The sequence below is a fragment of the Lepus europaeus genome, chromosome 4, assembly GCF_033115175.1.
Source record: "Lepus europaeus isolate LE1 chromosome 4, mLepTim1.pri, whole genome shotgun sequence".
In the NCBI taxonomy this organism is placed as follows: Eukaryota; Metazoa; Chordata; class Mammalia; order Lagomorpha; family Leporidae; genus Lepus; species Lepus europaeus.
In genome coordinates this window covers 76,389,120-76,401,892 of record NC_084830.1, presented here as the reverse complement: position 1 = coordinate 76,401,892, position 12,773 = coordinate 76,389,120, and the positions used below count along the sequence as shown (strand labels likewise).

Sequence of the window (12,773 nt, the reverse complement as noted above, 5' to 3'; positions counted from 1 at the left end):
CAGAGTATGTCTCAAGGAATGAAAAAAAATGCTAGAAGGAGCTTTTATATATATATTATATATAGTTTTATTTAAGTTATACAAGTTTCATGTATTTCATATATACAGATTTAGGAACATAGTGATGTTTTCCACCCTACACGCCCTCCCGCTTACACTCCAACCCTTCTTCCTCCTCCCCTTCCCATTCCCGCTCTTAATTTTTACAGAGATCTACTTTCAGTTTACTTAGTGATTGTATATTAACCCTAAACTAAGTAAAAGAGTTCAACAAAGAGTATGAAGAAAAAAAAAAAAAACACTTCCTTAACAGAAGAGACAAGGGCTATAAACAATCATCAAATCTCAAAATGTCCATTTCATTCTAACACATTACATTTTAGGTACTCTATTAGTTACCTTGGATCAGGGAAAACTTACGGTATCTGTCTTTTTGGGACTGGCTTATTTCACTAAGTATAATAGTTTCCAGTTGCATCCATTTTCTTGCAAAAGGATTTCATTTTTTTTTACAGCTAAGTAGTACTCCACAGTGTATATATACCATAATTTTTAATATATTTGAATACAGATACACACTCAAAGGATGAGCAGGACATATATATGTTGAGAAATGAGGCACTGTGTTGTGTGTAAAGGAAAGGGCTTGCTTTGGAGCATGGGGTGTATGCAGGGAAGTAGGATTTTATGATGGTAAAATATGGAGGACCTAGGAGACTATGCAGATTTTTTTTTTTTTTCAGTCTTCAGTAGGGTAGGTGTTTGTTTTTCATTGTGGTGAAATTCACATAACATAAACTGATCATTTTAAAGTGAACAATTCAGTAACGGAACGTTCACAATATCGTGCAACTGCACCTGTATTTTCAAAATATTTCTATCACCTCAAAATAAAAATCCCATATCCAGTTACTGTCTATTCTCCCAGCCCCTTGTAACAACCAGTCTGCTTTCTTTCTTTTTTTAAAAGACTCATTTATTGGGGCTGGCGCTGTGGCATAGTGGGTAAAGCCACTGCTCCACTTCCGACCCAGCTCTCTGCTATGGCCTGGGAACATAATCGAAGATGGCTTAAGTGCTTGGACCCCTGCACCCTCATAGGCGACCTGGAAGAAGCTCCTGGCTCCTGGCTTCAGATCAGTGCAGCTCTGTCTGTTGTGGCCATCTGGGGAGTGAACCAGCAGATGGAAGACCTTTCTTTCTCTTCCTCTGCTTCTCTGTAACTCTGCCTTTCAAATAAAATAAATAAATCTTTAAAAAAATTCATTTATTTGAGAAGCAGAGTTACAGAGAGAGGAGAAACAGAGAGAGCAGTCTTACATACACTGGTTCACGCCTCATATGGCTGCAACAGCTGGAGCTGGGCTGATCTGAAGGTAGCAGCCAGGAGCTTCTTAAAGGGTCTCTCACATGGTTGCAGGGGCCCAAGCACTTGGGCCATCTCCCACTGATTTCCCAGGCCACTAGCAGAGAGCAGGGTCAGAAGAGGAGCAGCTGGGGCATTAACTGGCTTCCATATGGGATGCTGGCACTGTGGCGGAGGCTTAACCCACTATGACACAACACTGGCCCCTTCCAACCTGCTTTCTGTTTCTAAGGAGTTGAGTTTCCTGTAAATCAAATCCTATGGTTGTGACATCTCTTGTCTGGCTTCTCCTACTTAGCATACTGTTCTCTAGGTTTATTCCCATTGTACCATGTGTCAATATGGGATGCAGGTGTTCCAAGCAGTGGTTTAACACAATGTGACCCAACACTTGTCCCTACTTGTGCTATTATTATGAGAGGAGTTTTGAAATCTCTGACTATAACTGTGGTTGTTTTTATTTCTCTTCATCATTGTTTCATATATTTCATATATATTTCATATATTTCGAAGCTGTGTTATTAGATACATGGATGTTTAGAGTTGTTATGTGCTCTTGGTGAATGGCCTCTTCATTATGGAATAACCTTCTCTTTCCCTGGCAATATCTGTTCTGAGATATTTTTACTGTATTAAATAACTATTACAGTTTTCTTTTGACTAGCATCAGCCTTGGTGTGTCTTTTTTTTTTTTTTTTTTTTTTTTTTTTTTTTTTTTTTTGACAGGCAGAGTGGATAGTGAGAGAGAGAGACAGAGAGAAAGGTCTTCCTTTTTGCCGTTGGTTCACCCTCCAATGGCCGCTGTGGCTGGTGCATCTCGCTGATCTGAAGGCAGGAGCCAGGTGCTTCTCCTGGTCTCCCATGCGGGTGCAGGGCCCAAGGACTTGGGCCATCCTCCACTGCCTTCCCGGGCCATAGCAGAGAGCTGGCCTGGAAGAGGGGCAACCAGGATAGAATCCGGCGCCCCAACTGGAACTAGAACTCTGTGTGCCGGCGCCGCAAGGTGGAGGATTAGCCTGTTAAGCCACGGCGTCGGCCTTTGGTGTGTCTTCTTATCCTTTTAATTTAATCTATTTGTGTTTTCATATATGATATTCAGTGTTTTGGGAGACAGTATATAATTAGATCTTTTTTCAATCAAACATGACAAATTATTTGATTGGGGGTGTTTTGACTATTAAATTTAATGTCATTATTGATATGAGTTAATTTCAGCCTGTCATATAACTGTTTGTTTTCTGTTTGTCCTATGTACTCTTTTTTTTATTTGATTTTTTTTCATTTATTAAACTTTTATTTAATGAATATAAATTTCCAAAGTACAGCTTATGGGTTACAATGGCTTCCCCCTCCCATAACTTCCCTCCCGCCCGCAACCCTCCCCTTTCCCGCTCCCTCTCCCCTTCCATTCACATCAAGATTCATTTTCAATTCTCTTTATATACAGAAGATCAGTTTAGTATATATTAAGTAAAGATTTCAACAGTTTGCCCCCACATAGTAACACAAAGTGAAAAAACTGCTTGTTCCCTTTTTCTTCATTTTCTGCTTTGTTTTGAATTAAACATTAGGCTTCTATTTGGTCTCCTTTGTTGGCTTATTAATCATAACTCCTCCCCCTTTTTTTAATTGTTGTTTTAAAGGTTAGGTTTACATATTTATTACAGTCTTTTATCAACTGAATTACACCCCATATTTTCTGTTACTTACAGGATACATCATACAATCATTTACTTCCATGTATTTTTATCAGCCTTTATGATGCAGACAATGTGTTTATACATTGGCTATAAAATCCACAATGAAGTATTACTGTTTTACTTAAATAGTTATATTTTCAACAGACTTAAATTATTTAAAAGTCAGCATATGTTTGCCCCTGTTGTTACTATTTTCAGTGTTTTTCATTCCTGTGTAGATCTATAAATCTAGAAATGTGGAAGAATTTTCCCATGTTTAAAGGGCTTCCTTGAATATTTGGTCATAAATTCTTTTAGCTTTTATTTGTGTCTGAAAGTAATCGTGAATTGCCCTCAGTTTTGAAAGATAATTTGGTGGCGGGGCCAGTGGCTCAACAGGCTAATCCTCTGCCTAGCGGCGCCGGCACACTGGGTTCTAGTCCTGGTCGGGGCGCCGGATTCTGTCCCGGTTGCTCCTTTTCCAGTCCAGCTCTCTGCTGTGGCCTGGGAGTGCAGTGGAGGATGGCCCAAGTCCTTGGGCCCTGCACCCCATGGGAGACCAGGAGAAGCACCTGGCTCCTGCCTTCAGATCAGCGCGGTGCGCCGGCCGCAGCGCACCAGCCGTGGCGGCCGTTGGAGGGTGAACCAACGGCAAAGGAAGACCTTTCTCTCTGTCTGTCTCTCTCACTGTCCACTCTGCCTGTCAAAAAAAAAAAAAAAGAAAAAAGAAAAAAAAAGATAATTTGGTGGGTATAGAATTCTAGGTTGACAGGTTTTATATTCAGTCCTTTAAAGATGTTGCTCTTTTTGCTTGTACTATGTCTGATGAGAAATCTGCTGTCATCTTTACCAGCACCACCTTTATGCTCTTTCAGACATTCCACTTACAAGTATTTAGATTGTTGGAAGTTGTCTATGGTTCATTGGTTCTGTTTTTTTTTATTTTTAAGATTGATTGATTTGAAAGGCAATGACACAGACACAGATCTTCCAGCTACTGGTTTACTTTCCAGTTGGTTACCATCCTGGTCTCCCACATGAGTGGCAGGGGCTCATGTACTTGGGCCATCTTCTGCTTCCTTCCCAGGCACATTAACAGGAAACTGGATTGAAAGCAGAGCACCTGGGACTTGAACCAGGATGGTAACATGAGATTCCAGCATTTCAAGTGGTGGCTTAACCTGCTGTGCTATACACTGGCCCTCTCTTTTTTTTATTTTTAATTCGTATTTCTCTCTGTGGATCATTTTAGTAGGTTTCTACAGCTATTACAAATTCACTTATCTTTTCTTTGCATTGTCCGATCTTCTGTTCTTCACTCTGGTAACAACTAGAGCTGGGCCAGGCTGAAGCCAGGAGCCCAGGACTCCATCCTGGTCTTGCACATGGGTTTCAGGGACCCAAGTACTTGAGCCATCATCTGCTGCCTCAGAATATACACTAATAGGAAGCTGGACTGAAAGCAGAGGAGCAGGACTCAAACCAGGCACTCCAGTATGGAAGTTGGGCATCCCAAGTAGTGACTTAACTGCTACACCAAAGGCCTACCCCAGATGCTGGAAATTTTTGTATTTCTATAAATATGCCTGAATTTTAAGTTGAGATGGAATGAAATTATTTGGACATAGATGAATTTTTTTCAGATTTTATTTTGATTTGTTGGCAAGACTCAAGCAGCTTTTTTTTTTTTTTTTTTTGGACAGGCAGAGTAGACAGTGAGAGAGAGAGACAGGGAGAAAGGTCTTCCTTTAGCATTGGTTCACCCTCCAATGGCCGCTGCGGCCAGCACTGATCCAAAGCCAGGAGCCAGGTGCTTCTCCTGGTCTCCCATGCAGGTGCAGGGCCCAAGCACTTGGGCCATCCTCCACTGCACTCCCGGGCCACAGCAGAGAGCTGGACTAGAAGAGGGGCAACCGGGACTAGAACCCGGTGTGCCGACGTTGCAGGTGGAGGATTAGCCTATTGAGCCGCGCTGCCGGCCTCAAGCAGCATTTTAATATAGGGCTAATTCCTCTATAGAATTAAGATGATTCTTCTGAGTACTCCAATGCATTGATTTGGAAGGTTTTCTAGACAGCCTAGAGGAGATGGCCACTATTCCTGGCCCCCTGTGAGTGTTCAGTATTGCTCTGTCTGATGCTCTGAGATGGTTTGTTCTTTCCTGGACCTTTTACAGTTTCCCCATAGGCGTGCACTGATTAGCACTGTCAAATTATTCAGGAGGACCTTCGACTGATCTCTGAGGTACTCTGTGCAGTTCACTACTTCTCATACTCATCTGGTGAATGCTGGTCATTGTGTTCTCCCATGAGTCACAGCTCCCATGATCTCCTCAACTCAGAGAATCAGTTGGGCCCCTAGCATTCCTCTCCTGGGTCCATGGCCTCTGTGTCCATGGCCTCTGTGTCCTCTCAAGGTAGACAGCTCAGGTAAACTTTGTGTTTTCCCTCTCTGAGGGCACGCTCGCCTTCACTGCTCCATACCCAGTATCTTGAACATGGCTTCTTCATGTTTTGTCTGGCTCTTTCCCCCCTATTGTTTTGGTTGATTCAGGTGGGAGAGCCCATCTGGCCCTTGTTACTGCTCCTTGGCTGGACTTGGAAGTCCCTCAGGGCTCTACTCCTAATAGCCACCTCACATTTTGAGAGGAAAAGTTCCAGAAAGTGTCTGGAGCAACCACTCTGTAAAATGAAACAGGACTGTTGTTGAGTCTGCCTGTTTAATATTTTTCACAAACATTATAAACGTTTGCTGTGAGTAGTGGTTTATAGATTGTTTGGGCCAGACTTCAGAGCTCTGGGGCCTCCTTGAAATGTGCCAGTAACATTTTCAAAGCACAAGGGGCCATTGATAGATTGCAAATCAGTTTTCATTTGCACTTGCTAGTCATTCTGCAAACTTAGTTCGGCTTCTCCTTTGCCATCTGGGTAAAGTTGCAGTTAAGGAAAATTCACTCTCTAAAGATCTTAACAGTACTGGAGCCCCCCAACATAGGGAATTTACTGTGATTTGTGTGATGTGAGGGTTTATTTCTGGAACCCCTTCTAGTCTAACCTCAAAAAGTGTGATGTGATTCTTATTTATTTTATTCTTTAAAATTTCTTTGAAATTAGAAGGGGAAACCCTCTCACTATGTTATTTGCATGCAAAAGAAAAGACCAGCATTTTAGTTACAGCAAGGGAGAGAGCTGGCATAAGGAAACTGAAAATAATCATAGCCTGATTAATGTATTTTAAGCACTTACTATGGGGTGACCAAAGGCAGGTAGGCTAATTTTTATGAATATCAATGATTTTATCTTTAAAACAAGTCTTGTTTAATAACAATTTGTTTTCCCATGTTTAGAAATCAGTCACATATAATGGACAACCAATGCTTTTGGTTAGCAAAATGTATTTATTATTATTTCAGAATCACAATATTTCAGACAAAAACAGAATCTTTGCCTTGCGGTGCCGGCACACCGGGTTCTAGTCCCGGTCTGGGCACCGATCCTGTCCCGGTTGCCCCTCTTCCAGGCCAGCTCTCTGCTGTGGCCAGGGAGTGCAGTGGAGGATGGCCCAAGTGCTTGGGCCCTGCACCCCATGGGAGACCAGGATAAGCACCTGGCTCCTGCCATCGGATCAGCGTGGTGTGCCGGCCGCAGCGCGCCTACAGCGGCGGCCATTGGAGGGTGAACCAACGGCAAAAGGAAGACCTTTCTCTCTGTCTCTCTCTCACTGTCCACTCTGCCTGTCGAAAAAAAAAAAAAAAAAGGCAAAAAAACACAACAGAATCTTTTTTATAAATAACCTGAACAACCTAATTGTAGATGAGTCTATAATCTTCTTTAGTTATTGAAGATAGATTTTTCTTATTGGGCTGTCTGAGGCATGGAAACAGCTAGGAAGTAGTTTGTGGTTTTGTTTTGGAGAGAAATATTCTAAATAATTAAACAAAACCAGGTAGTTCTGCTAAATGCTGAGAGGGGCCGATGGTAAGTATTATAGCATCTCATTGATGGAGGGTCATTGGGCTGAACAGTTGCAGTTGGGATAGGTAGCTTGGACTGAGAAGAGGGTCCTCTGAGCTGGGAAGCGTGGGGGTACAGCACAGTGATGGGAAAGCCAGCTGTGTGGTGACTGCTGTACGGTGAAGACACTGGTAGACAGATGTGTGGTGACTGCTGTACGGTGAAGACACTGGCAGACAGATGTGCGCACAAGAGAGTAGTTGGAAGTTAGGCATAAAGTAAGTTAGGGTCAGATCAAAGATCCGGAGTTCTTTGAATCTGAGTTTCATAGAGATGGCAGTGAAGATGGAAAGAGTTCCTGAAGAGGCCCTGTAACAAGGAGAAAGCCAAAGCCGTGGTGGCCAGATGTGCAGACTGAGAAGGAAGAAGAGTCGGAGGTTTTATCTAGGGCACAAGTGGTACTATCACTACCAACAGGAAAGTCAGAATGGAGAGTTTTGTTTTTTTTTAAAAGATCTATTATTTATTTGAAAGTCAGAATTGCAGAGAGAGGAAAGGAGGGAAAGAGGGAGGGAGGGAGGGAGGGAGGGAGAGAGAGAGAGAGAGAGAGAGAGAAAGGGGATGGAATGATGTGATTGACGTGATTGACGCCAGAGATCCCTGGGGCTTTTTCTAAAAATTCCCAGTTTCTCTCTGTGGCTCCTGACCAGGCAATACTTCCCTGCATTCTTCCTCTACTAGGAGTTGACCTGGCAGGACCAGCTCTGAAGTGTGGAAGAGTATTTGAAGGTTTTAAGGTCACCTGGCTGAATCCCTTCATTGTACTGATAAGCAAATCGAGAGCTTCAGATATTGTGACTTCCCTTAAGGCCACGTAGCTGGGCTGGCCTCTTGATATTATTTTCTGAAATTCTTGCAGTGAAGGTTACTGTGTGCCAACCCTGCTGGCTGGCAAAGCGAGCCCTCCTTTCCCTGCCTTAATTCGATTATCATCAATCAGGTCAGTTTTAGACTTGATTCTTCAAATTGTTTTTCACCTTTCCAACTTGGCATACCTTAGTAGATAAAATAATTCCTTCTGAGTCATCTCGTTTTCCTCTATCTGCACATCTGTTCAGAAACTTTGTGGTAGTACACTAAAAGCAAAATTACAATTTCATCGAAAGCTCTTAATTGGCTTTATTTTGCGATTCTTGAGTTGGCCACAATTCATCCCTGAAAGTAGAGCTAGTGTTCCATGGAACATAGCACAGGAAGTTGGGTTTTATAAAGGCCAAAGGAGGCAGAAACAGAACGAAATGTGGATTGGTCATTTCAGAGTTATTTTCTTTGTAAGGTGGGAACAGAGAGACAGCACAACATCAAAACAGTTGATTAGTTCACATCAGATTGCTTCAGGTTGCTTTTTATAAGGATTTAATGTGGAAGGAACTACTAGGTCATGCTGACTGGCCCGTTCGGGAAGTTTGGCTGTCTGTCATTCTCCTGATTTCTGGGAAGGTCAGATAATAACCTAGTTTCAGTTTGGCGAAGTGAAACTCTAGCATGGGTGACCACTTTTTGGTTTTTACCTTGGGCTGTTGGAGTGCAGGAGCTTGGTTCAGAACAATGGCCTCCTCTAATTTTTATTTAACAATGCCAGAGCTGGGCTGTCTGAGGGGAAAGGGAAGGATCAACAGTAATTTAAGCCCAGGGTGAGGAAGCTTACTGGAAGTCTTGTCCACAATTTTTTTCTAGTTTTTTTTTCTTCTTCTTTTAAATAGAGAACTATACAGTACACGAACATTATCTACAGTCACTCTGCTGTGCAGAACCCCAGAACGCCTTACTTCTATGTAGCTATAATCTCAAACCTGTCAATCAACCTTTCCCTATCCCTCCTCCCCCACTTCCCTCCCCAGCCTCTGGTAACCACTATACTTTTAACTTACGGGATCACCTATTTTAAAGACACCATATATGAGTGAGAACACGTGATAGTCATCTCTCTGTGCTTGTATAATGACCTCCAGTTCCACCCATATTGCAGACCAGATTTCACCTTTTTATGGCCGAGTAATACTCTATTGTGCAGATTCTGTAACATGAAGATCAAAGATGTGTGGTGTTCAGGAGAGGAACTGCTTCCTTTTTTGCCCCTGCGAATGGGATTTGTGTGTGACTGCTACCCTGCCTGAGGAGAATGAGAGAAGAGAATGCGATCATGCCAATGATCTGATTCAGCGAACTGAATTGTTGTTTTAGTATCTCACTGGGTCTTAGCTGGAAACTGGGGAGACTGGTTTCTCCTTTCCTTGGCCTTTACTTTCACCTTACCGCGTGGGGCTCCCTTTCATTTTCCCTCTTCTGCCTCCTTAACGTCTCGCGCTTTCTCTTCCGAGTTACCGCCCCCAAAGGCTTCCTCCACTTGCCCCTCATTGATTTAGGCAGTGTCAAACCGCAAGCACCCAGTCCGCAGCTCCTCTGGGCTTCTCAGTCCTAAGAGCGCGGGGGCGGGGCGGGGCGGGGCTGAGCAACCCGAGGCCCCGCCTCTCCATGTGGGCGGTGGTGATTGGTAGGGGCGGGGCTTTCAGGGGGCGGGGCTCGGCGGTTGAGCCCCGGCGGGGAGCTCGACGGGCGCCGCTGGCGGCTGGCGGCGCGGCGCCGAGTTCCGCGAAGTGTGGCGTAGCTGTGGCTGCGCTTCTCCTTCGCCACGCGCCGGGGGTGGGTCCCCGAAGGTAAGCGCGTGGTCAGCGAAGCCCCCGCGGGGAACTCGGCTGGGGAGACGTGGGCGCCGCACGGGCCAGGTGGAGGGACACAGCCGAGGCAGGTGTGGTTTGCAGGGCGGGGGCGGTGCCACTTCCGCGGCGAGTGCGTGAAGGGGCGGGCGGGTGGGGGACCCCCGCGGGAACCGCCCGGAGACCACCGGGCGGTGCTAGCTCTCGGCCGCACGTGTTCCGTTCACTTGGTCCGGGACCGAAAAGCTCTGAGTTGTTCCACATGCCCCCTCCCTGAATCGCGAGAAGCCTCAGCTAGTGAAGTTCTTGTGTTCTTTAAAATCTATTTCTAGCTCAGAGGTAAGGACTGGGTGGGAAAGTCGATGGTGAGCTTGCGGTGCGGTTTTGTTTTGACTTGGTGTGACTCAGTTTGCTAGAAGGGCGCAGCCAGGAATGGGGACTGTTACTTAAACCAGGACGCCGGGTCTGTGTAGAGGGATTGTCGTGGACTTGGAGCGCCCAGGCTTTCGAGGCCAGAATGCTTGGGTTTGAATGTACCTATCGACGGGAAACGGGCCATTTTGCTGAACTTTTCTGTGTCCTCAGTTTTTGCATATGTAAAATGGGGATAATGATAGTTGCAGCTTTATAGGGTTGTTGTGAAAATTGAGTTAATGCCTAGTGCCTGGCTGCTTGCTTTATTATGCGTTCACGTGGGTGTTAATCTTCAAAGTTGTCATAATCAGAAGACCTGATCGTATTTACTCAGGCCTGGTGCTAGAAATACGTGGGGATTCCTCTGGAACGGTTTTCGTAGACTAGCCCTGCAAGAAAAGGGGTCGGTAGTTTTCTCTCCCGCTAGAGATGTTACCGGCTACATCCACCCTGTTCCAAATCAAGTCCACTCAAATGGTAAAGAAACCTGAGGCTTGAAGGCCGTCCTAAAAGAAGGCTAGGAAAAAAGGCAACATCTTCAGAGGCAGTGTAGCCTCATTTCAAGAACTAGGTTCAGGTAGGTTTGTTTAAAAGCAGTCATGTCAAAAGTGCTCTCCTATGTAAACACGAACCTCAGAACAACCACTTGCCAGTAGAATCTCAGAACTGAAAGGGAGCTGTGAAATCAGACTCTGTTGGTCTTAACAGATAAGGATGAAGCCAAAGACCCAAAACCAATAAATGGCAGAGCTTAGACTAGAATTCAGCTTTGCTGATCAACAGGTTAGAAAATCAAAAGCTGATATTGCTTCTAGTTTTGATGATGGTTGCTGTTTTTATGGTACTGTGAATTTTTTTTTCTCTCAGCAGCATCTTGCTTGGTAGCTTAATTGCATGATTCATAATCATTCTCCAGCACCTTTGATTTAAATCATAAGTCTCAGAGTTGCTACACCAATTATTGCTTTGAGAACAAGATGATTGTCTTCTTAAGCATTGTACAAACATGTTCTAACAGGGCTTTGGTTTTGTTGTTTTTAAAATGCAGCCCTATTCTCCTATTAGGGAGCGTAAGTAGTCTGTATTAAACAAATTGACCCACTTGGCAGTTTGTCATCAATGTGTTAGTGGGGAAATTTTCTAGATTGAATAGGCTAGAGTCAGGAAGTGGAACCCTGAATGCTAAGCCAAGGAAACAGGCCTGGGTCCTGAAGAAGTATGTTGCAATGTTGCTGCTAACTTCAAACACATTATGGAGTGAAATTATTTTGAGATAGTGGGGTGTTGGTTGCTGACTCCTCCCTAGCTCTTTGCAGAGCTCACTCCCTCCCCTCTGGGTATTTGTTCAGATGTTACTTTCCTACTTAAAATTGCATACAACCCCACACTTCCTATAATGTTTTGTTCTATTGTCTCCTCCCCCTATTTTTTCTGTTTCTCCTGGTTACCCAGGAATAAAGACCTTGAGGCAGTTGTTAATTCCTCTTTCTGGCTTGCAACCTGTGTGTGAATAGCTATCAGTTTATTTCATTGTCAGTGTTTTTTTTTTTTGTAAACCTGCCATTCATATTGTTGCCAAGGGTCCCTGTTTACTTATGACCCTTCATGTCATTCATTTTTTAAAAAATGTTTTATTTATTTATTCAAAAGAGTTAGAGAGAGAATCCTCTTCTTTCCACTGGTTCACACCCCAGGTGGCCAAGTGGTTGGGGCTGGGCCAGGCTGAAGCCAAGAACTCCATTCTGGTCTGCAACTCTGGTCTCCCACATGGGTGGCAGGGACCCAAGCACTTGGGCTATCTTCCACTGCTTTTCCCAGGCCATCAGCAGAGAGCTGGATTGGAAGTGGAGCAGCCGGAACAAGAACCAGGGCCAGTATGGGATGCCAGCATTTCAGACGGCAGCCTTACCCATTGTGCCACAATGCCAGCCCCTCAGTTCTGTTGTCAAAGGCCCTCACATTCTCATCTGCAGAATGAGATCCAGAGTGAGAATCTTGGCATTCAGAGTTGCCTACAATATGGTCTCAAACCCACTTCTGTACCTGTATCTCCTATAGATAAAAAACAATGATTTCCAGTTTAGGCATGTAAATATGTAAGTCAGATCTAGCTTTATTGGTAATGACCTGTGATCCTAAGATGAGTGTTGCTTCATGACAGTTTCTCTTTCTGTTGAATGAACTATTCTTTCTCTGCACGTGAGCAGACAAACTGGGTAACGGCTATTGCTATTCCTCGTTTGTACTGAGGACTTCTGCTACCTTTTCTGTTTTGAATACTCTTCCTTCCAACCTTCCTCACATACCAGCACCCTAAATATCTAGATATGTTCGATGGGAAGTGATTGTTTGCTCCTTTAAAGATTTGTTTATTTTGAAAGGCAGAGTGATAGAGACAGATCTTCCATATGCTGGTTCACTCCCCCAACTGGCTGCAACAGCTGGGACTGGGCCAGTCTATAGCTAGGAAATGTGGTTCACAAGGGCCCAAGCACTTGGACCATCCTCCACTGCCTTACCAGGTGTGTTATCCAGGAGCTGGGTCAGAAGCACAGCAGCTCTCTGATATTAGGTATGTCGGCTGCCAGCATTACAAGTGGCCCCTTAACCTGCTGAGCTACAGCAGTGGCCAGGAAGGTGGGTT

At 44.3% G+C, this 12,773-nt stretch overlaps 1 protein-coding gene across 2 annotated transcripts in view; it reads left to right on the top strand.

Annotated features, from left to right (window-relative positions):
- SGK3 (serum/glucocorticoid regulated kinase family member 3) overlaps positions 1-12,773 on the top strand; it is a 153,144-nt gene that overhangs the window by 59,568 nt on the left and 80,803 nt on the right. The window contains exon 1 of one of the 2 annotated variants that reach the window (XM_062188402.1): positions 9,626-9,715. The exons of the other annotated variant lie outside the window; for it this stretch is intronic. The gene's annotated coding sequence lies outside the window, so the exon portion shown is untranslated. Of the gene's footprint in view, positions 1-9,625; positions 9,716-12,773 lie in introns of those variants that run through there. 2 annotated transcript variants of the gene reach the window in all.